Source organism: Triticum aestivum, chromosome 7B, assembly GCF_018294505.1.
Source record: "Triticum aestivum cultivar Chinese Spring chromosome 7B, IWGSC CS RefSeq v2.1, whole genome shotgun sequence".
NCBI classification, from domain to species: Eukaryota; Viridiplantae; Streptophyta; class Magnoliopsida; order Poales; family Poaceae; genus Triticum; species Triticum aestivum.
Genome location: NC_057813.1, coordinates 29,068,455 through 29,096,261, shown reverse-complemented (window position 1 = coordinate 29,096,261; position 27,807 = coordinate 29,068,455). Strand labels below are relative to the sequence as shown.

Sequence of the window (27,807 nt, the reverse complement as noted above, 5' to 3'; positions counted from 1 at the left end):
CACGCTTAAGGTTTCGATGACAGTTATATTATGAGTTTATGTATTTTGATGTACCGAAGGTTGTTTGGAGTCCCGGATATGATTACGGACATGACGAGGAGTCTCGAAATGGTCGAGACATAAAGATTGATATATTGGACGGATATATTTGGACACCGGAAAGGTTCCGGAGAAGTTTGGAGCCCCGGAAGGTTACCGGAACCCCCCGGGAGGTATATGGGCCTTATTGGGCCCATGTAGGAGGAAGAGAGAAGGAGCAAGGGAAGGGGGCGCGCCCCCCCAAGACCAATCCGAATTGGGGAGGGGGGCCGGCCCCCCCTTTCCTTTCTCCTTCCCCCTCTTCCTATTACTACTACTAGTACTACTTCCTAATACTAGTACTCTTTCCTTCCCCCTCCAAATAAGATAAGGAAAAGAGAGGGAAACCTACTTGGAGTAGGTTTCCCCCTCCTCATGGCGCGCCCCCCCTAGGGCCGGCCACCTCCTCCCTCCCTCCTTTATATACGGGGGTAGGGGGGCACCCTAGGACACACAAGTTGATCATTGATCGTTCCTTAGCCGTGTGCGGTGCCCCCCTCCACGATATTACACCTCGATCATATTGTAGTGGTGCTTAGGCGAAGCCCTGCAACAGGAGAACATCAAGATCGTCACCACGCCGTTGTGCTGACGGAACTCCCCCTCGGCGCCTCTGCTGGATCGGAGATCGAGGGTGCGTCATCGAGCTGTACGCGTGTCAAGAACTCGGAGGTGCCGGAGTAACGGTACTTGGATCGGTTGAACCGGAGGACGTACGACTACTTCCTCTACGTTGCGTCAACGCTTCCGCTGTGGTCTACGAGGGTACGTAGACAACACTCTCCCCTCGTTGCTATATCATCACCATGATCTTGCGTGTGCGTAGGAAATTTTTTGAAATTACTACGTTCCCCAACAGTGGCATCCGAGCCTAGGTTTTATGTGTTGATGTTATATGCACGAGTAGAACACAAGTAAGTTGTGCACGATATAAGTCATACTGCCTACCAGCATGTCATACTTTGGTTCAGTGGTATTGTGAGATGAAGCGGCCCGGACCGACATTACGCGTACGCTTACGCGAGACTGGTTTCACCGTTACGAGCACTCGTGCTTAAAGGTGGCTGGCGGGTGTCTGTCTCTCTCACTTTAGTTGAACCGAGTGTGGCTACGCCCGGTCCTTGTGAAGGTTAAAACGGAGTCTATTTGACAAACTATCGTTGTGGTTTTGATGCGTAGGTGAGATTGGTTCTTGCTTAAGCCCGTAGCAGCCACGTAAAATTTGCAACAACAAAGTAGAGGACGTCTAACTTGTTTTTGCAGGGCATGTTGTGATGTGATATGGCCAAGACATGATGCTATATTTTATTGTATGAGATGATCATGTTTTGTAACCGAAGTTATCGGCAACTGGCAGGAGCCATATGGTTGTCGCTTTATTGTATGAAATGCAAACGCCCTGTAATTGCTTTACTTTATCACTAAGCGGTAGCGATAGTCGTAGAAGCAATAGATGGCGTAACGACAACGATGCTATGATGGAGATCAAGGTGTCACGCCGGTGACGATGGTGATCACGATGGTGCTTCGAAGATGGAGATCACAAGCACAAGATGATGATGGCCATATCATATCACTTATATTGATTGCATGTGATGTTTATCCTTTATGCATCTTATCTTGCTTTGATTGATGGTAGCATTTTAAGATGATCTCTCACTAATTGTCAAGAAGTGTTCTCCCTGAGTATGCACCGTTGCGAAAGTTCTTCGTGCTGAGACACCACGTGATGATCGGGTGTGATAGGCTCTACGTTCAAATACAACGGGTGCAAAACAGTTGCACACGCGGAATACTCAGGTTATACTTGACGAGCCTAGCGTATACAGATATGGCCTCGGAACACGGGGACCGAAAGGTCGAGCGTGAATCATATAGTAGATGTGATCAACATAGAGATGTTCACCATTGAAACTACTCCATCTCACGTGATGATCGGACATGGTTTAGTTGATTTGGATCACGTAATCACTTAGATGACTAGAGAGATGTCTGTCTAAGTGGGAGTTCTTTAGTAATATGATTAATTGAACTTAAATTTATCATGAACTTAGTACCTGATAGTATTTTGCTTGTCTATGTTTGTTTGTAGATAGATGGCTCGTGCTATTGTTCCGTTGAATTTTAATGCGTTCCTTGAGAAAGCAAAGTTGAAAGATGATGGTAGCAATTACATGGACTGGGTCCGTAACCTGAGGATTATCCTCATTGCTGCATAGAAGAGTTACGTCCTGGAAGCACCGCTGGGTGCCAGGCCTGCTGCTGATGCAACTGACGACGTTAAGAACGTCTGGCAGAGCAAAGCTGATGACTACTCTATAGTTCAGTGTGCCATGCTTTACGGCTTAGAACCGGGTCTTCAACGACGTTTTGAACGTCATGGGGCATATGAGATGTTCCAGGAGTTGAAGTTAATATTTCAAGCAAATGCTCGGATTGAGAGATATGAAGTCTCCAATAAGTTCTACAGCTGCAAGATGGAGGAGAACAGTTCTGTCAGTGAGCATATACTCAAAATGTCTGGGTATAATAATCACTTGATTCAACTGGGAGTTAATCTTCCGGATGATAGCGTCATTGACAGAATTCTCCAATCACTGCCACCAAGCTACAAGAGCTTTGTGATGAACTATAATATGCAAGGGATGAACAAGACTATTCCCGAGCTCTTCGCGATGCTGAAAGCCGCGGAGGTAGAAATTAAAAAGGAGCATCAAGTGTTGATGGTCAACAAGACCACTGGTTTCAAGAAAAGGGGCAAAGGGAAGAAGAAGGGGAACTTCAAAAGGAACGGCAAACAAGTTGCTGCTCAAGTGAAGAAACCCAAGTCTGGACCTAAGCCTGAAACTGAGTGCTTCTACTGCAAGCAGACTGGACACTGGAAGCGGAACTGCCCCAAGTATTTGGCGGATAAGAAGGATGGCAAAGTGAACAAAGGTATATGTGATATACATGTTATTGATGTGTACCTTACTAATGCTCGCAGTAGCACCTGGGTATTTGATACTGGTTCTGTTGCTAACATTTGCAACTCGAAACAGGGACTACCGATTAAGCGAAGATTAGCTAAGGACGAGGTAACGATGCGCGTGGGAAATGGTTCCAAAGTCGATGTGATCGTGGTCGGCACGCTACCTCTACATCTACCATCGGGATTAGTTTTAGACCTGAATAATTGTTATTTGGTGCCTGCGTTGAGCATGAACATTATATCTGGATCTTGTTTGATGCGAGACGGTTATTCATTTAAATCAGAGAATAATGGTTGTTCTATTTATATGAGTAATATCTTTTATGGTCATGCACCCTTGAAGAGTGGTCTATTAAATCTCGATAGTAGTGATACACATATTCATAATGTTGAAGCCAAAAGATGCAGAGTTGATAATGATAGTGCAACATATTTGTGGCACTGCCGTTTAGGTCATATCGGTGTAAAACGCATGAAGAAACTCCATACTGATGGACTTCTGGAATCACTTGATTATGAATCACTTGGTACTTGCGAACCGTGCCTCATGGGCAAGATGACCAAAACACCGTTCTCCGGATCTATGGAGAGAGCAACAGATTTGTTGGAAATCATACATACAGATGTATGTGGTCCGATGAATGTTGAGGCTCGTGGCGGATATCGTTATTTCCTCACCTTCACAGATGATTTGAGCAGATATGGGTATATCTACTTGATGAAGCACGAGTCTGAAACATTTGAAAAGTTCAAAGAATTTCAGAGTGAAGTAGAAAATCATCGTAACAAGAAAATAAAGTTTCTACGATCTGATCGTGGAGGAGAATATTTGAGTTACGAGTTTGGTTTACATTTGAAACAATGTGGAATAGTTTCGCAACTCACGCCACCTGGAACACCACAGCGAAATGGTGTGTCCGAACGTCGTAATCGTACTTTACTTGATATGGTGCGATCTATGATGTCTCTTACCGATTTACCGCTATCGTTTTGGGGTTATGCTTTAGAGACGGCCGCATTCACGTTAAATAGGGCACCATCAAAATCCGTTGAGACGACGCCTTATGAACTGTGGTTTGGCAAGAAACCAAAGTTGTCGTTTCTCAAAGTTTGGGGCTGCGATGCTTATGTGAAGAAACTTCAACCAGATAAGCTCGAACCCAAATCGGAGAAATGTGTCTTCATAGGATACCCAAAGGAGACAATTGGGTACACCTTCTATCACAGATCTGAAGGCAAGATTTTCGTGCTAAAATCGGATCCTTTCTAGAGAAGGAGTTTCTCTCGAAAGAAGTGAGTGGGAGGAAAATAGAACTTGATGAGATAACTGTATCTACTCCCTTATTGGAAAGTAGTTCATCACAAGAACCGGTTCCTGTGACAACTACACCAATTAGTGAGGAAGCTAATGATATTGATCATGAAACTTCATATCAAGTTTCTACTGAACCTCGTAGGTCTACCAGAGTAATATCCGCACCAGAGTGGTACGGAAATCCTATTCTGGAAGTCATGTTACTAGACCATGATGAACCTATGAACTATGAGGAAGCGATAATGAGCCCAGATTCCGCAAAATGGCTAGAGGCCATGAAATCTGAGATAGGATCCATGTATGAAAACAAAGTATGGACTTTGGTTGACTTGCCCGATGATCGGCAAGCCATTGAGAATAAATGGATCTTTAAGAAGAAGACTGACGCTGATGGTAATGTTACTGTCTACAAAGCTCGACTTGTTGCAAAAGGTTTTCGACAAGTTCAAGGGGTTGACTACGATGAGACTTTCTCACCCGTAGCGATGCTTAAGTCTGTCCGAATCATGTTGGCTATTGCTGCATTTCATGATTATGAAATTTGGCAAATGGATGTCAAGACTGCATTCTTGAATGGATTTCTAGAAGAAGAGTTGTATATGATGCAACCTGAAGGTTTTGTTGATCCAAAAGGTGCTGACAAAGTGTGCAAGCTCCAACGTTCCATTTATGGACTGGTGCAAGCATCTCGGAGTTGGAATAAACGTTTTGATAGTGTGATCAAAGCATATGGCTTTATACAGACTTTTGGAGAAGCCTGTATTTACAAGAAAGTGAGTGGGAGCTCTATAGCATTTCTAGTTTTATATGTTGATGACATATTATTAATTGGAAATGATATAGAATTTCTGGATAGCATAAAGGGATACTTGAATAAAAGTTTTTCTATGAAAGACCTCGGTGAAGCTGCTTACATATTGGGCATCAAGATCTATAGAGATAAATCAAGACGCTTAATAGGACTTTCACAAATTACATACCTTGACAAAATTTTGAAAAAGTTCAAAATGGATCAGGCAAAGAAAGGATTCTTGCCTGTGCTACAAGGTGTGAAGTTGAGTCAAACTCAATGCCCGACCACAGCAGAAGATAGAGAGAAAATGAAAGATGTTCCCTATGCTTCAGCCATAGGCTCTATCATGTATGCAATGCTGTGTACCAGACCTGACGTATGCTTAGCAATAAGCTTGGCAGGTAGGTACCAAAGTAATCCAGGAGTGGATCACTGGACAGCGGTCAAGAACATCCTGAAATACCTGAAAAGGACTAAGGATATGTTTCTCGTATATGGAGGTGACAAAGAGCTAGTCGTAAATGGTTACGTCGATGCAAGCTTTGACACTGATCCGGACGATTCTAAATCGCAGATCGGATACGTGTTTTTTATTAAACGGTGGAGCTGTAAGTTGGTGCAGTTCTAAACAAAGCGTCGTGGCAGGATCTACATGTGAAGCGGAGTACATAGCTGCTTCTGAAGCAGCAAATGAAGGAGTCTGGATGAAGGAGTTCATTTCCGATCTAGGTGTCATACCTAGTGCATCGGGACCAATGAAAATCTTCTGTGACAATACTGGTGCAATTGCCTTGGCAAAGGAATCCAGATTTCACAAGAGGACCAAGCACATCAAGAGACGCTTCAATTCCATTCGGGACCAAGTCCAAGTGGGAGACATAGAGATTTGCAAGATACATACGGATCTGAATGTTGCAGACCCGTTGACTAAGCCTCTCTCACGAGCAAAACATAATCAGCACCAAGACTCCATGGGTGTTAGAATCATTACTATGTAATCTAGATTATTGACTCTAGTGCAAGTGGGAGACTGAAGGAAATATGCCCTAGAAGCAATAATAAAGTTATTATTTATTTCCTCATATCATGATAAATGTTTATTATTCATGCTAGAATTGTATTAACCGGAAACATGATACATGTGTGAATACATAGACAAACATATAGTCACTAGTATGCCTCTACTTGACTAGCTCATTAATCAAAGATGGTTATGTTTCCTAACCATTGACATGTGTGGTCATTTGATTAATGGGATCACATCATTAGGAGAATGAGGTGATTGACATGACCCATCCCGTTAGCTTAGCACTTGATCGTTTAGTATTCTGCTATTGCTTCCTTCATGACTTATACATGTTCCTGTAACTATGAGAATTGTGTAACTCCCGTTTACCGGAGGAACACTTTGGGTACTACCAAACGTCACAACGTAACTGGGTGATTATAAAGGAGTACTACAGGTGTCTCCGAAGGTACATGTTGAGTTAGCATAATTCGAGATTAGGTTTTGTCACTCCGATTGTCGGAGAGGTATCTCTGGGCCCTCTCGGCAATGCTCATCACCTAAGCCTTGCAAGCATGTAACTAATGAGTTAGTTATAAGATGAAGTATTACAGAACGAGTAAAGAGACTTGTCGATAACGAGATTGAACTAGGTATTGGATACCGACGATCGAATCTCGGACAAGTAACATACCGATGACAAAGGGAACAACGTATGTTGTTATGCGGTTTGACCGATAAAGATCTTCGTAGAATATGTAGGAACCAATATGGGCATCCAGGTCCCGCTATTGGTTATTGACCAGAGATGTGTCTCAGTCATGTCTACATCGTTCTCGAACCGTAGGGTCCGCACGCTTAAGGTTTCGATGACAGTTATATTATGAGTTTATGTATTTTGATGTACCCAAGGTTGTTCAGAGTCCCGGATATGATTACGGACATGACGAGGAGTCTCGAAATGGTCGAGACATAAAGATTGATATATTGGACGGATATATTTGGACACCGGAAAGGTTCCGGAGAAGTTTGGAGCCCCGGAAGGTTACCGGAACCCCCCGGGAGGTATATGGGCCTTATTGGGCCCATGTAGGAGGAAGAGAGAAGGAGCAAGGGAAGGGGGCGCGCCCCCCCAAGACCAATCCGAATTGGGGAGGGGGGCCGGCCCCCCCTTTCCTTTCTCCTTCCCCCTCTTCCTATTACTACTACTAGTACTACTTCCTAATACTAGTACTCTTTCCTTCCCCCTCCAAATAAGATAAGGAAAAGAGAGGGAAACCTACTTGGAGTAGGTTTCCCCCTCCTCATGGCGCGCCCCCCCCTAGGGCCGGCCACCTCCTCCCTCCCTCCTTTATATACGGGGGTAGGGGGGCACCCTAGGACACACAAGTTGATCATTGATCGTTCCTTAGCCGTGTGCGGTGCCCCCCTCCACGATATTACACCTCGGTCATATTGTAGTGGTGCTTAGTCGAAGCCCTGCAACAGGAGAACATCAAGATCGTCACCACGCCGTCGTGCTGACGGAACTCCCCCTCGGAGCCTATGCTGGATCGGAGATCGAGGGTGCGTCATCGAGCTGTACGCGTGTCAAGAACTCGGAGGTGCCGGAGTAACGGTACTTGGATCGGTTGAACCGGAGGACGTACGACTACTTCCTCTATGTTGCGTCAACGCTTCCGCTGCGGTCTACGAGGGTACGTAGACAACACTCTCCCCTCGTTGCTATATCATCACCATGATCTTGCGTGTGCGTAGGAAAATTTTTGAAATTACTACGTTCCCCAACAGTTCCATGATCACAAGCATTTTCACCCTACTCCGACGCGGCCATCCGCAACCGTGAATCAAAGTCCCTAAACCATCGATGGTACACCATCCAAGAGGCCATCTCAAAGTATTGTGGCCACTTAAAGCATTTCATCGCATGGTGGCCTAGTGGTGCGCAAATCACCAAGCAAGTTTGTTTGGTCGGATATGTTTAGTTTTGTAGCTGGATATGCATAGTTTTGTTGATCACTAGCCGAATATGCATAGTATTGTAGCCGGATATGCATAGTTTTGTTGGTCACTTGCTTGATATGCATAGTTTTGTTAATCACTAGCCGAATATGCATAGTTTTGTTGGTCACTTACCGAATATGCATAGTTTTGTTCATCACCAGCCAGATATGCATAGTATTGTAGTCGGGTATGCATAGTTGTGTTGATCACTAGTTGTATATGCATAGTATTGTAGCCGGATATGCATAGTTTTGTCGGTCACTTGCCGGATATGCATAGTTTTGTCGGTCACTAGCCAAATATGCATACTTTTGTCGGTCACTTGCCGGATATGCATAGTTTTGTTGACCACTAGCCGGATATGCATAGTTTTGTTGACCACTTGCTGGATATGCGTAATTTTGTTGATCACTTGCCGCATATGCATAGTATTGTAGACGGATATGCATAGTTTTGTTGGTCACTTGCCGGATATGCATAGCTTTGTTGATCACTTGCCGAATATGCATAATTTTGTTGATCACTTGCCGGATATGCACGGTTTTTAGCCGGATATCTATACATAGTTGTTGATAACGTTTTTTTTGTAGTCATCTCGTGCATGTACAGTGTTGAAGAGTTGGAGAAGAAAAACTTTACCATCATGCATTATTGGTTGAAGTTGGATGGGCAACCGGCGTGGAACATATACATAGTCAAGACCGACGCCCAAGCCACCAAGGAAGAAACCGGTGACCCAACCGACCAAACAAAGGAACCGCCAAGAAGGTTAGAAGAGGGTTCTGGAGGGAGGAGGAGAGGAAGAAGCAAGAAGGTGCGGCGACCAAGATGACAGAGAGGTTTGATGACATCTTATTGAAGAAGGAGGAGGCATACATCAAACGCTCTGACATCAAGGAGGAGAAAAAGGTGGAAAGGTTCAAATTCTTGATGGAGGCGACCGAGAAGAAGCTCGTGCTTGAAGAGAAGAGGGCCATGCTCGAAGCGAAGAAGGTGAAGATCGCAGCCAATGTGGAGAACACCAAGATGATGACCTTGAATTTGGATGCTTCGGATGCCGACACAAGAATGATCGTGCAAGCCGTTCGCTACAAGATGTTGCATCGGCAGAAAGATGAGTTGCATGCGCCAACAAGGAGGAGATGGAGGCGCGGAGAACGAGGCAGAGGCTGCCTATGCAGTGATGACATCACCTTGAGCGTGGAAGCTCGGATTGTCGATCCGGCAGGACAGAAAATCTGAATTTTTACACAGAGTGTCGGACTGATATTCTTTTGTGATCGGATATGTAAAAACTAGGCACCGTTATCTCTTTTTGGTTGTGATCGGGCATGTAATCCGACGCTAGTGTGATTGGACGAGCGCTCTGGATCGGGCTTTATTTGAATTGAATTTTAAATTGCCATTTACGGACGAACATATACATGAGTGACCACTTTAGATGGCCGGTTCTTACATCAATGTCCACGTACTGGTCTTGCAGGTCAGCGTCTACTCCCTCCGGTTCTTTTTTTTTTGCATCGACCAAGACTTTTTAAAGATTTCAATACAAAGTACATACAACATGCTCTAAAATACTCCCTCCGTTTCTAAATGATCTCTTTATAGAGATTCCACTATAAACTGCATACAGATGTATATAGATGCATTTTAAGTTTAAATTCATTCATTTTGCTCCGTATGTAGTTCATCTAGTGCAATCTCTACAAAGACTTATACTATTTAGGAACGGAGGGAGTATGTCTATATACATTGATAAGTAGTAGAAAATTACGAACTGAAGTCATCTCAGCTCTCCCCCCACATCTTCTCTCCCCTCACCTCACCGCTTATATGAAGCCTCCTCCTCGCTGACTCGCCATTTATTTTCTCGCGTAAAACGAAAAACTGAGTAGGAGTAACAGAAATCCAGCGAGAGTTCGGTTTTCCGTTCCGTTTCCTTTCCGAAAAGAGAAAGAGCGCCCCTCGCCTCCGGCGACCACCATGGTGGACTCTCCCCGTAGTTCCGCCGACGGCAGCGGACGGGGAAAGGGCGGCGGGAAGCGCGCGTCGTCGTCGAGGCCGCCGCAGCCCCCGTCCTCCGCCTCTCCCAGCAAGCGCCCCAAGGTGACCCTGGCCGGGCTGGCCCCTCCAATCCAGCAGCGCGAGAATTCGGTGTCAGTTTGGACCTTGGACGCCTCGGGTTGACCCGACCTCGCTTCGCAGGCGGACGCGACGAGGAAGGGGAAAGAGAAGGCGGAGGCGGACAAACCCCAGGAGAAGGCGCCCGTCGCCGCGGCGGCGGCGGCGGAGCAGGCGACGACGAGCTCGAGGCATGCTGTGGAGGAGGAGGCGTGCAAGGCGCTCGCGTCATTGGCCGCGCGGAACCAGGGGTCGCAAGCGAGGCAGCCGCCGAACCAGGGGCCGTGGGCGAGGCTGCTGTCACAGTTCTCGGAGGTGCGTGAATTGGGGTTGCTGACTCATTGGTTCTCCATTCTCTTGATCAAGATTATCGTCATGACTCCATTTTAGAGCTCGTTGCGGGCGAATGCTCTGTTTCTTGGTGATTCTTGGCGTTCATTTTAGAGCTCGCTTGCGTTCATTCTTGATGCTGTCTGGCTGCAGATATCTAATCTAGCATCTGCTGGTCTTCAAGAATCAAGATTTCCCCCCTTGTTTTAGACCAAGTTACAAGATTTCCCCTGGTCTTGATGATTGCAGTTCAGTTTTCTAGGCATTGGTTTGTTCTTTGTCTTCCTGTGCGTCATGTAAAAAATTTCTTGCGGGTGTTAAAAGTTGTTGGTGTCTGAATTTGTTGGGGAATATCAACGACCATCATGCCTGATTCAGAATTTACCAACCACTCACAGAAAGGTCAAGTGTTAGTCAACTCGTGGTGAAATGAAAATTTCCTTAGCTTGAAGACTGCAACTTAGAGTTGCATTGCAGGCCGTTTTGTCTAGTCCTGCAAATTTTGTTCTCAACACCTCGGTGAGAATTTCAGCATCTCAAACGTGAAATGCATTACAGAAATGTGAATTTCAGCGTCTCAAATGTGAAATACATTACAGAAATGTGAAATGCATTGGTTTGTTCTTAAATGTGAAGTGCATTCCTTCTTTATTATCATCTGTGCGTGTTCGCGAATCACCTTAATCACTACCTGATAGATACCAACGATCACTATCTGATTGCAGGTTCCTCATCTCACCATCAGTGACCGTCCATGTGGTATCACTTTCAATAGCGCGACTCTATGCATGTTGCGGCACCTTGAGGTACATACTGTTAACCTTGCTATCGTTCCTTGCTTTGTTGACTATTCGACTTTTTTTGTGCTGCTTTGCTTTGTTCTTCCAGGAATCGGGCCAGTGTCTATTAGAAGTCACAGGAGAACCGGGGTGGGTTCATGTAAATCGTAGGAACTTCATCAAGGGCACCACAACTCCCCTTGCCGATGGGGATGAAGTTATCTCCGACAATGATAAGTAAAAGCTGCCAGATTTGTTAGTTTGACTATTCTCTGAAATCAAGGGGAGTTAGCCTTAACCTGCTGCCAGATTTTCCGGTATCCTTTAAATGGCAATGAAGCGCCGATCTCTGTATCAGCTGGAGAGAATTACCAGAGCGTATCTCAAACTTTTAAGGATGGATTGAAACGAGGAATTCTTTGTCCAGATGCTATTCAAGTTACTCTTGAGAATTTTCCCTACTATCTTAGGTAATTAATATGCTACTTGTGTTTAGCTCATTTGTTTCAACAGCTATCCGTTACTTAAACACTTTTCTCTGCATGCTATGCCATGTGAATGAAACATTTTGCACTATTCTGTTTATTTGCATCCCACAAAGCTGAGGGCAAAGCAAAGTATCCCTTTTCTGTATACTTTTGGTGCTCAAGTTGTTTAGCTTATATATATTTAGGCAAAGAAAATTGTTTACAAAAATGTTTGTTTGAATCACCTTTTCTTTCATTATTCATTAAACCATCTTTCCTTTTTTTTGATGCAGTGAGAATACAAAGAGCAAACTCTTGACAACTGCATCCATACACATGGAACACAGGGGGAAAAGGTTCATCAGAAGTTTATGGGGAATTTTGTCTCTAAACCAGCGAATTCTGTTATCTAGTTCATCTGGTATTTTTCAGCATTTCTCTTCTCCGTTTTTGATATTTACTAAGGCCACAGGACCAGGAGGTGGCAATTTTCTAATGCTTGCTTGTCCAGGGAGTAGTTAACTATATTTGCACAAATATGCTTTTCTAGGGACCGAAATTTATCAGGAAACAATTGTAAAGGCCCTTGCAAAGAAGTTTGGTGCCAGACTTCTCATTGTTGATTCTCTTCTGCTTCCTGCTGTAAGTTATCCATGAGTTTCCATTTCAATAGCAATCCAAACATAGTAACTAAGCAACTTGTACTCTGTGAATGCCGAAGCAATTTATGCATTATCTGAGAAATAAAATTATGTTCAGGCCAGATGTACCAAGGTTCCAGAACCGCTCAATGGTGTAACTTTTGGAAAAGGTTTTGGTACCCTTTTTTTATATTGTTTATCAGCTTAAATGTTACCATAACCTTTATTGAAGCCTTTATATATATTCTTTGTTGTGCAGGGAGTAGGGTAAAGTATATTGGCCCAATTATAAAACCTCCCTTTCACACATTTATCCACAGGTTTCTGTTTCACTTTGACATAATATTTGTGCATCCTGGATCTCCTTTGCTCTTTGTGCTTTTTGGTCATATTTGTTACATGAGTATGTTAGCCCTGCTCATCGCATGATTATGTTAGCAAGATAATTTCCTTTGGAATTTTACATTGTAAATTTGGCTTATTCGCAGAGGACCAAGTAATGGTTATCGGGGCAGAGTGATGCTTGCCTTCGAAAACAATGTCAGTAGTTTCCGTAAAGTTGGAGTTAGATTTGACAAGCCAATTCCGGGTGGTAATGATCTTGGGGGTTTGTGCGACAAAGATCATGGCTTCTTTTGCCCTTGTTAGTCTGAACTTGCTGTGCAATGGTCATTTTGGTTGCCTACTGATGCTCTTCTGATCTGATATGTGATTAACTGTTTGACATTTCTCTAGTTAATGAACTTCTCCCAAGCTCTTCTAGTGATAAACAAGTTGGTATAGACGAGTTAAATCAGGTACCTACTGTTTTGGGTGATCATATTTATGTGAAATTTAACCTTCTATAGCCTGCAACAACATTGTTTCCATTGCCTTTCAGGTCATTTCGGAAGAAAGCAAAAGTAGCACTTTGATTGTGTTCGTTAAGGATTTAGAGAGAACGCTGACCAGAAGTCCAGAATCACATGAATCACTAGGGAAGGAACTTCCACCTGGTGTTCTAATAATTGCTTCTTACACTTTGGCAACCAGCCAGATAGATAAGGTATACTACACAGTCCCCTTTAGGAAGTAAATTGAAATTTAGCACAAGGATTAAGATGCCGTGATATCGGGTGTTTTTTAGGTAGGGAAGATTGATTAGATAGGTTGACACATTTATAGATAAGGTATAGTACTACACAGCAGTCCATTACATTTGGTGTTCTGCTAAAGCACAAGGTTTTTTAGGTAGAATAGGAAAGATTGCTTAGATAGGTTGGCACACCTATATTTTAAAAACGATCGGAACAGGGGTGAGTGAAACGTAGGATAGCCGAGATCACTAGGCTAGCTCAACTCTCAAGGACAAACACCTAAGACAAATCTTTTTGTCACATGAGACTAAACCTAAGACAACTCTTTTTAATATTTCACTAGCTAATATGTGGTTTGAGTAACATTTTGGCACATGAGACTAAACCTAAGACAACTCTTGCCGCCGGAGGATTCTGAATTCACTAGTTAACATGCAGCAAATATTCATTCCCCTCGGCTCCTCTCTTCTTGTCAGCTTTGTATCGTTCTGTTGAATATATGTAACACTGTTTTTTTGTACTTATTTTTTATCTTCGAGATTGCTGACGCTGGTCTATTTTATAGTCACCTCCAAAAGGATTATCTTTTCCGGCGCTTGGTAATGATGCCCAGGCCCTTATTAACTCTTTATTGGTAAAAATTAATACTTATTTATATTAGAGTTCGTAGGCATGGTGTAGAATGTTTGAGAGCTACTCTAACGAATGCTATGAAAAATGCAGGGCTCTTCTGGAAGTAAATTGCAAGAAAGAAACAATGATTACTCAATAAAGCATCTAACTAAGCTTTTCCCTAACAGAATTTACATTGAACCTCCGAAGGTAATGTCACGGTTTTATCTGGTTTCCCATATAAACTGGCTCCATTTCTTTGAATAGAGATCAACATACAGGCGGGATTCCTCCGCCCTGGTGACATATTCAAAAAACTTCTGTTAACCATTAGCTTGCAGATGGTACTTTGTCTAATCTATAGATTCGTGTTTTTTCTTAGGACAAAGCACAGCTATCATATTTGAACAAACAAATAAGACTTGATGCTGAAAGCCTTAGAGCTAAAGCCAATGTTCTTAGTATTCGCAAGGTAAGCTGCAACAAGGAGTCTCTGCAGAAGGTGACAGGAATTTTTGTGCGACCCTGGAAGTACATATGTAGCAGTGTTTGATCGAGGAAACTTAATTGCATGGTTTCATTTCTAACTTGCTATATGATTGAAATGTGAATTTATATATATGTATAGCGCTTCTTGCACAAAAGCAATTCTGAAAAGAATTTTATGGTGCTCTACTTGACTATATATTGCTTTTAATGATTTACATGTTTTATGCCCTTCAAGTAGTATTCCCTTGCAATCAATCAATATAAGAAAGCACCTATAGAGGTGGAACAGCAATTGCTAGAATGGTAGCATTTGGTACCTTCAATTATTAATGAACTTCGGTAGTGATACTTTGGATAATTATTATATGATTCTTACATTGTTTTATAATGCAGTTTCTGACCCAATGTGAAATTGAATGCCACGATGTTGAAGAATTACCAATTACGGAGCGACTACTGACTCATGATGGTAAGTTCTATAGACATGTTGGTCAGTCATGGACCAACTGTTAGTATTTTATTCAGTTCTATAGACATGTTTACTGAAAACTTATGATTTTCCGATTTTCAGATGTGGATAAGGTTGTTGGTTATGGGATTTCTTATCACCTTGAGCACGATAAACCCAATATGGATGCCAAACCTGTACTTCCAACAGAAAGGTAAATAGAGTATGCTAATGTCCTACGAGTATTACATATCAAAATAAACTTGAATTAGGTGTTTTTGTGGAATACCAAGTTAGCTTTGTGCTTACAGTCTGAAGCACGGACTCGAACGTATACAGAGCGAGAGCATGGCCAGTAGTAGCTCAACGAAAGCACTGAAGGTGTCTTCCGCCCCTATATCTAGCGAGCTATTTAAAAGTCTAAGATGCTTAAATTCATCTAGGTTTTTATTTTATTTTATTTTCAGGACGTGGTCACAGAGAATGAGTTTGAGAAAAGCCTTCTGTCGAATGTTATTGCACCCCATGAAATTGGAGTAACCTTTGACGATATCGGAGCCCTGGAGTGTGTAAAAGACACGTTAAAGGAATTGATTATAACTCCTCTAAAAAGACCTGAATTGTTCAGCAAGGGGCAGCTATTAAAGGTACTCGATCATGTACATTCAGCTAAGGGCAGCTCTCTTAGTGGATAGGCCGTACAACAATTTTAAAATTATAAATCCGGTTGCCTTCCAACATGATTAATATCTATGGTTACTTTATTGGCCAAAACAAGATATGCAGAATTTTAATTATTTGCTCACCAATATAACTGCGGTAACTAGCAGTTAGCTAGGATGCTTGATGTAAAGACTCAGGGTTCTGTTGCTGTGGCATTGTTTTTTAAATAATCAGAACTGTGCTTGCCATTTTTTATATTGGGAAATGGGGAGATAAAAGAAGTATATGTACAGCTAGCTGGATATTGTTTTACATGAAAAATAAATTTGTGAAGGTTAATGAGTCACTGCATTGAATCCCTTTCATGTTGGCAGCCTGCGAAGGGAATATTGCTCTTTGGACCTCCCGGCACCGGTAAAACAATGCTTGCAAAAGCAGTAGCCACAGAATCAGGTGCAAGCTTTATGAATGTATCCATGTCAAGCATCGCGTCAAAGGTATGTTAGTTGAATCAAAATAACAAATTGGCTGCCCCTGCTCTTGTGTGCGCTTTCCAGCCTGTTAAAGCTGGTATATTTTTCTTTCGTCTTGTTTTCAGTGGTTTGGGGAAGGAGAGAAATATGTAAAGGCCATTTTCTCTTTGGCAAGTAAACTATCTCCTGCCGTAATATTCCTTGATGAGGTGAGCAATCAAGTCTATAATAATCATTTTCTTTTATGCATGGTTTATTAATTATGCTCACATCCTCTTCTGTATTTCTTTCTTTCACAGGTTGACAGCATGCTAGGAAAGAGACAAAATCGAGAAGAGCCAGAAACCACGCGAAGGATGAAAAATGAATTTATGGTGAATTGGGAGGGGTTGCTTACTAAAGATGACGAACGTGTAGTGGTTCTTGCAGCCACCAACAGGCCCTATGATCTTGATGAGGCAGTCATTAGAAGGTTACCTCGCAGGTAGCATCTATCTCCCTGTACTACTTGACAATTCTTGGTCTCCTCATTAGCTCTTATTAGGCGCTGATCTGACCGGTGTTGGCAGATTAATGGTGAACCTTCCTAATGCGCCGAATAGAGAGAGGATTTTGAAGCTGATACTGTCCAAAGAAGTGTTGGCAGAAGATGTGAATCTTGAGTCAGTTGCCAGTATGACTGATGGATATTCAGGAAGTGACTTGAAGGTATGTTGATGTTGGTGTTGGTGTTGGTGTGACTCTCTTATGCTCTTGAGCAATGACATGGTACTGCCGAAGCCGAATTCTCATTGACCTTCCCCTTAATTTCCCCCAGAATCTCTGTGTGACAGCAGCAGGGCGGCCCATTCGCGATCTCCTAGAGAGAGAACAAAAGGTGTGAATAGAGATCAACATACAGGGAACACACACACACACACACGCACGCACACACGCACCGGTGTGGCTGAATTCATACTGTTTTTGTTTTTGTACAGGAGAAGAGTCTGGCGATAACGGAAGGTAGGCCTGATCCTGCGCTGCTTACAGCTGACGACATCCGGCCTCTTAGAATGGACGATTTCAAATCGGCCCATGATCAGGTGAGAATCAAAGCACTTTACTTGAAAACTTGCTGGCAATAGGTATGTTTGTTACTGCTTGCTTATTGACCATGTGATAACCACGTTGCATGATTTGCTGCATAGGTGTGCGCTAGCGTGCCACTTGACTCCGAAAACATGAGGGAACTTATTCAGTGGCACGACCAGTATGGCGACGGCGGATCAAGGCGGAAGAGCAAAGAACAGGCCAGCAGCTACTACATGTAGTAGCTGTATGTAGGTAGACATATGTAGAGTAGCTATACCAATACTATACTGCCCTGGAGAGAACAGTCGGGTTTTTCGCTGCTTCCTTGAGGAATGAGGGGCGGCTGCCTCCGACACTCCCACCTAGCTAGGTATCTAGGTTGATGATTTGGACCCAGATTGACAGCTTCTTACGGCGATCTGGATCTGTTCCTTTAGCTATGGATAGGCCTTGTCAAATTGAAAGAAAAAGAAAAGGGATGCCTTGCTTGCACAGCCTCAAGTTGTACCTAGTTTTGTTCTGTGGCCCGGCAAAATTTTGAGTTGTATATGTAGTCCTTTTGTGGTCCGGCAAATTTTGCTCTGTAGTGTCGGGCGATCAGTTCATTCTTGTATTCATTGTGCATGTTAATTCATTCAGCAAAGATTTTGGAGAAACAAATTCATTTCAAGTACAAAATTGGAAAGCATATATCGCACTCTTTGTATTCCTGTTCTCATGTAAATAGAATTTGAAAAGCCTGGAGCTGCATTGCCAAGGTAACATCTGAGCAATTATTTTGAGAATCCTGGAGCTGCATTGTACTGGTTAAGACACTTGTGCAATTATACCTTGAGTAGCTTCTACTATATGTAAGAGAGAAAAGTGTTGCAATTATTTCAGCTTTCGATTACACATCTACAGAATCAATCAGTAAAGAGAGTTAAGGAAACTCACTGAGAAGATGAGCCTAGTTATATATATTTGCGCTAGGTAAATTATATTTGTGTTGCCACTAGCTCGGTGAGACAAACGTGATAGCGGCCTATAAAATGGCATTGGGTCATTTTTGCAGAAACAAATTTATAGTAACCTAAAAGCATTTTTTTTGTATAATACAGAACAAACATAAACAATTCAAACTTCACCGAGTCATGGGGCATAACTATAATGGACAATGTTTTAAATTTGAAATAAAAGACGTATACATGTTCGGGCCGTAATCGGTGGTAATCCAATTCAGTTGGTTTCTGTGTGAACCAATCTTTACTATATACTTGCAATAACATCACCACTGATGCCACCAACTAGTAAAACTAGTCGTCAGCCCGTGCAACTGCACTGGCTAGTTATTTAACATACAAAGATTATAACCCCTTGATAACATATTCACCATTATTTTAGCAAGTTAGTAGTATGCGCCGAGCTTGCTCAACAAACTTTTTATTTCATTTGTTATATTATATGATGTGATACTTGAACTATATAAAAAAAGCATAAAGGCCAACCAAGTAAGCACACATGTAAATTTGAACTAAAATCAATATTTTAAAAAATGAGTATTTAAAAATAGTAATAATAAATGTTAAAGAGTTGCAACATTCTGGACATCTCTCTGGGCCTGTCTTCACGTATGTAAGCACCAAAGGGATCAAATAATTTTAGGGCCTCTGTGGAACGTTTGGTTTCATAGACATTTTTAAGGATTCTGGTCTTTAGGATCCCCCTCTAGTTCCCTCCATATTTCTCTCACTGTTCTGTTAAATTATGTGCTCATTTCCTATGACCCATCCAAAGGTTTCACCTTCCCTATAAAATCTGAAGGTTTCACCTAAAAAATTGTTCTGTTAAGATATATTGTTGGAATCAATAGTGCATGACATTCCCTTTTTCTTGCGGGTAATAGTGCATGACATTCCAATCATATGTTGTTCTTATTCCTACATGATATTATCATGTCTTGAAATTTGGCGTTCTCACACGTGATTATTTGCCATGGGGTATTCAGTTAATATATGTGAGTCATGGGAATTCACAAATGAGAGAGCAATTCAAAAAATCAAAGAGATCAAATAAAAATCAGGCAACATCACAGCTTCATCAATTCGGATGTCACCCGGTACATAACGTTAGATATGTTGGCATCAATTCGGATGTATTATAAACTTCATCTAAGTTGAACTTTCACATAAACAAATGTTGTATGGTGGTGCACATGTTAATTTGTGCTCTCTAGATCAAATGAGAGAGCTTCGATGCATATTGTTTCGACATAGTGAGGTATGTACAGACATGGTAAATTATATTGCCTTGGGAATAGGCTATTTTGTTGCAGGAAACAACTATGGGAAGCAACATAATATACAGTACATGAGTGATAAGGTATGTTGGCTGAACTAACATATAATCAATAGGTAGTCTATTAATTTAATGAGATGTTCGTTAAAAGTGGTAAAACCCAATATTTTTCATCACTGACAGATTCTAGAACAAAATGTGCAATGTATGAGATATGGTAAGCAGGCGGAAAATGTGCCCATACTGCAGAAGAGTTAACAAAAATGAATCACAAACTGCATATATCTACAACATAGAGAATTGTAATGAGTATGAAAAACTTTCGGCATGATCACTATGGTTGTTACATAGTGTGTGGCCACCGTATAAAAAAATAAAGCATATAGTAAAGATCAGCGGCTTCGATGGGTTACCCTACGCCATGTCAAGAAGTGTGACGGCCTAGGGCCACATAAGGGTTGCTAGGGCCTAGCACACACACAAAGACACATGTATCCACTAATACTAAGAAGACTAGGCTTGTAAGGGTTCCTTTTTTCTGGGTTTTTCAGAATTTTTTTTACCGTGTTTCTTTGAGCGACGCGTGTGCAGCCCTTGTTTACCTTCGCATTTGCAGCCCATCGTACAGGAGAGTTCCTTTGTTTTTTTTTATATATTTGTTTGACTGGCCGGTTTGCATGGTAAAGCCGACGTGCCTATTAGATTTCCTGGATTTCATTCCTTCTACGCGTCTCCGTATGGGCATGCATGTCTGCACCATGCACCTCGCCACGTTTGCCTCCACCGCTTTGACCGGTCTATCTCTGTCTCTCCCGAAAATTCTGGCTTAATCCCGTGTCATGGCTCTGCCAACCTATGTGCGTATAAAAAGCCCCCTGTAGCGTGGGTCTCTCTGGTCACCGCTGCGCCCAGACCGCTCCTCACCAATATGCACATCTCTCCTCCCCATGCTGCCCTCCAGCCTTCACCCCAGATCCCATGGCGCGCTATGTCGCTGCTCCGGCTGGCCGGCCGAGAGGTGCGCACAGGCTACAACATGAATCGGGAGAGCCATGTACCATCGCCTCACATGGATCTTCCTCGGCTCCGGCTCCCTGCCTCCCATGGATCTTCCTCGGCTCCGGCTCCAAGGTGCGGATAAACAGCGGTGGCCTTCGCGTGGTCCAAGGTGGCACACCTGCAGCTGGCGACGGATAGCTCGCCGCCCTGCTGCCAAGGTTGGAAAAAGTGGTAGGCGTAAGCGAGGCGGTTGGCCTTCGCCTAGTGCCTAGGCAATGCCTAAGCGCCCTAGGCGCGGCCTAGATGGTAATATAGTTTTTACTCGTAGTGTACTTGTGATTATTATATGGGTGTTGATATTAGTTTAGGGCATATAAATAAGTTAATTACCATCTACTACCATTGGAATATAACCCATTTGACATTTCAGTGCAGTATGTGGCATGATTTCTTGCTTGGGTAGGCAATTCCTTGCTTGCCCTGCCCAGACCTCCATTTTTGCCCTAGGCGAGGCGTTTGGCCATTGCCTAGCGCCTAGGCGTGCCTAAGCGCCTCCTAGGCACTGCCTTTTCCAACAGAGCCTGCTGCTCTCCATCCTAATCGGCTCCCCTTGGCCTTCCCCAGCTTCGGCCCCGACTATCCCTCCGCTGCAGCGCTCTTGCGAAGGTACGCATCACATCTGCCTTTCCTCTCCTCTGATCTGTGTGGTTTCTTTGTACAGGTAGGTGAGTTATTAGTACTAGAATATCAGATCTAAAGTTGGTGCATATGGTACAGATTCTTAATCTGAGAAGAATGTTCAGGTATTGCGTGCAGGTCTGTGGTGAGGACACAAATTTGGGCGTCTAGCTCCTTGCATGAATGTGCAAGGAATTCAGAACCTGCATCTTTTCTTCAGTATAACATGGTATATTTATTCTTGATCCCTCCTTGATGTTGTGTTGCATTTTTCTCAATGGAAGTAATTTTGGTTTAATTTCACATGATGTTAAAAAAATAAACAAATGATATGCTGAATAGCTGACATACAAAGGAAATGCTACAGCTTGATGATTATTGCAGTACTACATTATTTTCAGGTATGTATTTTTCCTTTTGTGATAGTTCTCTCTCCTATGAAAGTAAAATGAATCATTTTTTATTTTTTGAACAAGGTTGCTCTCTCCTATATAGAAGTAAAATGACTCATTCTTAATTCTTTGAACAAGGTTGCCGAAAGTAGGGCGCTCAGCCATTGAGGCACTATCATTTTTTTAAGAAGCTTAGCAAAATCTGCTCTTATACTATAGAAATCTAATGTAGGTTTGTTAGCCTTATAGGGTACTAATATGTTGAACACATGATATTAAATATACAGTACATTGCACTGTGAAGTGAGCATGTATATACTATCCACGCAGGATTCTGTATGTCACACTTGACTTCATCATCCTTTGTTTTCAGATATATTCTTTAGGCATACACTGATGTGGTAGCTTGGTCATATTCTGTAGCTAATTTAGTCACCACAATACTCAAGATTTTTTCCCGGCTTTCAATATAAATAACTTCCACTTGCCATTTTCACATTTAAGCACTACATTCCATTTATTTATGGCCTACAACTTATTATTTATGGATAGGCACAACTGAAGTCTTGAGTTTTTGAGTATCATAGAAGAACCACATTCCTTTTTGAAGCGATAGAACAAATTGATCAACATTTGACCTTTTCAGCTATTATAGGAACACTAAGATGCACAAAATCAACCTGTGTTAGGGCCAATGGTCCTTTCCAAATGTGAAATCTTGCATGTGTTATTTATCAATTCCAAAAGGTGATGGTTGTGTTATTACATTAGAAAAGAGGTACTTGTACAATTTTGCTATTGATTTTGGCTAAGGGTTTTTCGGTTCTCATCTCTATATGGATATGTTTTTTTCAGGTTAGTGGTTTAGGAGTTCCTGCCAAGACTAGCTTTTGGAATTTATCCTCGCTTCACCAGTTGGGCTTAACAAGGACATAATTAATTCTTTATTGGTAATTAGAAAAAAATATCTGGTTGGAGAAAACTTCCCTTTTGGTTAATTGTTGGAATTTATCCTCGCTTCACCAGTTGGGCTTAACAAGGACATAATTAATTCTTTATTGGTAATTAGAAAAAAATATCTGGTTGGAGAAAACTTCTCTTTTTGGTTAATTGTTTGTTTCTGAATTTTAGTAACCTTTTTTACATTTTCTTTTTTCAGGTTAGTAGTACGGGACTTCCTGTCATGCTAGCTTCATTAGTTGGGATTTCTGTATAAAACTAAGATAATTTATTTTGGTGCTTGCGATGAGTATTAGTCAGAGGGGTGATGGACACATACTTCACCCAGTATATCTGTTCATTTATGTTGTTAATTAACTAATTAGACAAAAAGCCTCTATTTGTATGGTGTTTGTGATGATGCTATCAATTCACCAAACAGTAAATACCGGGTTGTGCTTTTCAAATCTAGAAAATTAATTTTCTCTATTGCTTCTTTTCCAAACATAACTATTAGATCTACTGTGCCATGAGTCTTACTATCAAAATATTATATAAGCTGCGCCGGATGATTATAGGTAACTTATATCAAGAACTTTGTTTTAGCAGCACAATTCGGATAAAGTTGCAGTTTTGTACCAACGAAAAAGCTATGACATACTAGATCAAAGATAGAAGCCAGGCTAAACATTGTGATCCTACAGATCTGCCAGGTGCTTCCTCATGAAATAGATAGTAGCGTCGCTGATGAAAAAAGTAGATCGGCTAATCTAGGTAGCATCGGAAGTTGTCTCCATCGGAAAGAACACTGCCTAATGCCATCTTCCAGGAAAGCTGGACATGCAAAAAATGACAAGAAAGTAGTGTTGGACATTTCTCTCTGTAGCAACGAATAAATTCATTTTATTATTGTATAGCCATGGTGGTAATCTTTTTCGGATAATAACAAGAAACAATTCACTCAAATATTCTCACCAGAGATAATATTGCGGTCTATCAGAAAAAAAAAGTTAGCTATTTAATTAAACAAAAAACTCTTGTCACTCATAGCAACAGATGCTAAACAGTCAGACTACCTGACAGAAAAGCATATATAGAGCAGTTAAATTTCTTCAATCCAAAAATAGATGATGTAGTGGTAGATGTTAATCGTACAACACGAGGATGATGTAGTGGCAGGGAAGCACTATCTAGGACCGTTTAGACACTAGCTAGAAGAGTGTCCTGTCTACCAAGGTATAGAAAGACTAATAGTTTCATTTCTCATCTTGACAGTCAGCTACAAGAGTGTTTTGTCTCACTTCTCATTTTAGCATAATGAACTATGATTTTGCCCACCAAATTTCATACACAAACACATACAGTGTTAATAGCTGACCAAAATATGATTTCATTTCTCTGTCATGATGTGCGGTACATTTTGCTGCCACCTGGTGGTGATAGTCAATCCCCCCTTAGTATTATCTTATGTTAAACCTTATTTTCACCATATTTTCTTATGTAGAGCCAAAGAAGGAACAAATAATCAACATAACCAAAAGAAACAAATTTAGGATTTGAAGGATGGGAGGGCCAACACTCTATTAATATTATGAATGATCTAAATTGATCGTTTTCTTTAAATTAAAAAAACTACCAACAATGCCAGATCACTCTGAATATAAGAATTTCCTATTAAGAAACGAGTCAAGTGCCCAAGTCCACTTATCTGCTTACTAAGCGTCCACCCAGGAACTGAGTATTCTAGAAAAAACAATAACTCGACAGGGATTCAGGAAAGCTCAACACATGCAGACGAAGCCAAGGAAACGCACGGCCACCAGAACAGCAAAGGAACCGAAGCTGAGGCACCCAAAGCGCCGGAATTTGCCATCTTCGCCGGCCAGCCCAAACACGGACAGAAATTCAGGAGCAAGGCCGGTCTGCTCACCCCATGCGCAACTCCACCTATATTGGCCCGCAGCACCATGAGAACATGAGTGAGATGCCGAGAATCGTATGTGTCAGAGGAGGCGAGGCGGGAGATGTATTCAATCAATTGTACTAGATCAACATCGATGGACAAATCATAGCTACAGAACATCACACTCTAAATTCTGTCCCAAGAAAGAAATCGACAAAACTGGAACAAATTCAGGCATCCGAGTTGAGCAACTATTGAACCGAATCGACAAGGATTTTATACCTTGAAGGCGTAGGCTTCAGCCTCGGAAAGAGCCCTCTTCAGCTCGCCGCTCCGGTACCTCTCTGCAAGCGCAACCATAACAGCAGCGCATAAGCTCGATTCGATCCGCTCTTCCACCATCGGCGGGACCCTTTGTGGTTTTTCTCACCTCGGAGGCGACATGAGAGGGAGAGGACGCCTGGATACCGGCGGTGCTCGCGAGCGTGGCTGCCACGTCCGCGACGACGGCGGTGGCGCCACAATCGCACAGGAACTCCATCTCCTCCTCCGACGACGACGACAGTGTTCCCGCTTCCAGGTGAGGGGGTTGTCGCTGTCGGGAGGAGCTCGCATAGGCAGGCCGGAGGTGGCCAGCGGTCGGCGGAAGGTGGTGGTAGTCTTTCGCGGTGTGATGCTTAGATTAGCGCGACCAGGCATGAGGCAACACAACAGCGAGAGCAGAGGAGGTAGTGCGCAGCAGGGGGTGGACAGATGGTGCGCAGAAGGGGGTCGGTGGGTGGACAGGTGGTGTTGGGGACTTGCTGCTCCTAATTTATTTATTTTCTCTTTGTTTTTGTTTTGTTTTCCTAGATAGTAGTAGAACTGAAGGTAAAACACAATTGGTGCTGAAATTATTTGTGTAGCTGTGACATTCTATATATTCAGAAATGCAATCTCAAGGCTGAGATTATAATGCTACTACCGATATAGGCTAGCAGAGTATGGTGTTATGAAGATGCACCTTTGTCAACAAATATGTAGTTGCATTTATGGAGATCTTGGCATGACAGCACCAATGTCCAAAATACGTTACTAACAAGATGGATAAATGCAAGAAATTCTCTAGATACTAATAGAAGTGTTTAACTATTCGGATAGAATATGTTGTACATGTACTTTATTCTGAGTTAATCATTCAGTTGTGGTTTTTTTTTGCATATTGTTGACAGTATATTCTATGTTGGCTGGAAAATGCAAGGTCGTGTGAATGATAACAGCGGGTGCAATTCTACCAACTCCAATATTTTTTTCCATTCAGCATCATGTTCAGATTTAGTTTTCTGGAACATCTATGCCAAGTTAGTGTGCTTAAAGTTTTGCTGACTTCCAACTCATGTGTTAGTTCAGTGATCACGGGGGAGCAACATAAGTTGGGTAGTGCATAATTATTCTCTTCGCCACTACAAAGATACACACATGTTGAACATACAACAAAATCTCAAAAACTTCAGAAAAACAACAAACCTCAAGCAAATCAACAGGGCCTTGTATGAACTACTTTGCCATTAATTAAATTTTTGAGACGACTTACCAAATATTAAATAAAAAACTAAATAGCTTATCACTCCTTGTGGCGCTGCGTGCCGCCGCACACTACCCGCTAGTTACTCTCCAATAGCCGGTAGCTTAGACCACGAGTAACAACCTCCTGGCTATGCCACACGATTCGGCCGACACCATCCTTCCTAGTTGAGTACTCGGTCCACATCTCAGCCTAAACTAACAGCTATATGCAGCTTGGTCATGCAACGGCACACACACGTACCGCAACCTCGCGTCTATGAAACTCAATTACATGCAAGAACTGACACGACAAAATAAACATGGTGAACCCCTATACAACAAGGTTAACTCTTAACATCCCCCACCCCATGCACAACACCACAGTATATTTCTTCAAGTATTCAACGACAACGATTGCGGCTCCAGGACGTTGGTCTTTAGGGGCACGCGCATGAAGGCTTCCCGACCGTCATCGACAAGGTCAAGCCGGCTCCAGTAAGGGAGCAGCGACAGCGGCGCGTCGGTGGCTTGTTCTGGCGGCGGCAATGGTCGTTCGGTGGTTCATGAACCTTGATGTAATTTTTATTATGTCTGAGGTGATCTTTACTTCCAGTGAATCTTTATAACAGATATGATCCTTTTCGCAAAAAAAGGAAATTTAATTGCCATGATTACGCCTCCTGACTCAACCATTGTGGAACAGGTTCATCTATGGGACCAAAAACTGATGCTAGTTTGTACCATGATCAGAACACGAAATGTAGATTCAAATCTTGCAAAGATAAGCATATTAGGATGAGTGAGCCACATAACCTCGATTATATCGTAAATTTCCTTGGATCAGTTCCACCATGGATGGGAGATTGAAATTGAGAGGGCGGAAGAGCAGTAGACACGGCAGAAGAGCGGCAGTAAGGAACAACATACAGATGCATGGGGATGGGGTGATGGAGCGACGAAGGCCGGATGAGTTCAGGAGGAGGGGCGCGCGTGGGAAATTTGGTGAGCACGCTGTAAGGTATCCATCCAACGGTTACACATAGCTAATGGATGTTCTTCCTCAACCTGATTCCCTGACAAAAAAAGGATGAAACCGAAACCTAGCTACCTGGTCCCGACCCAGGGGCGACGACCAAACCATGAACGATTTATGAATAGAACGTGAGAAATAGAAATCACATCCAAGTATTTGAGAGAAACGATGCGCTGGGCGTGCCGCCAGAGGGTGCCTTGCCACATGCCACAACACAATTGTGTAGAGTGACATATTTGAGTACGGGTGAGATATAATGCAAGGTTTTGTCTCTATGACTCCTGCGAACACGATTCCGTGCTTTGTCAGATCTTATCTACGCACCTGAGATCAGATGGTTATTTTCATCAGCTTTCCCAGGATTAGCGTGGAGCTCCGTTGATGCCTCCAGTTAGTAAATACAGTACTCACATAATAGTTTGGCTTCCTCTAAACTGTAATTGGGCCAAACCCATCATAAATTTTTAATTACAGTATGATATAACTATAATTTTCAGAATTTAAGACTCAAACTCAGCATATGATAGAGTAGTATGTGTTTGTACTGCCAAATTACGACATCCAAATTTAATAGATATATTTTTTGTTTTGTTTTATCATGTAAAGATGCAAACATATATGTTGGTATCAAAAGTGCGTACAAGGTATGTGATATACCGAGCTTTGTTTGCTGGAAAAGGAATACAACATGGAATTCAAGATAG

At 42.4% G+C, this 27,807-nt stretch overlaps 1 pseudogene; it reads left to right on the top strand.

The window, feature by feature from the left end:
* The first annotated feature begins 10,024 nt into the window (after positions 1 to 10,024).
* LOC123159348 (uncharacterized) lies at positions 10,025 to 18,075 on the top strand (annotated as a pseudogene).
* Positions 18,076 to 27,807: the final 9,732 nt, after the last annotated feature.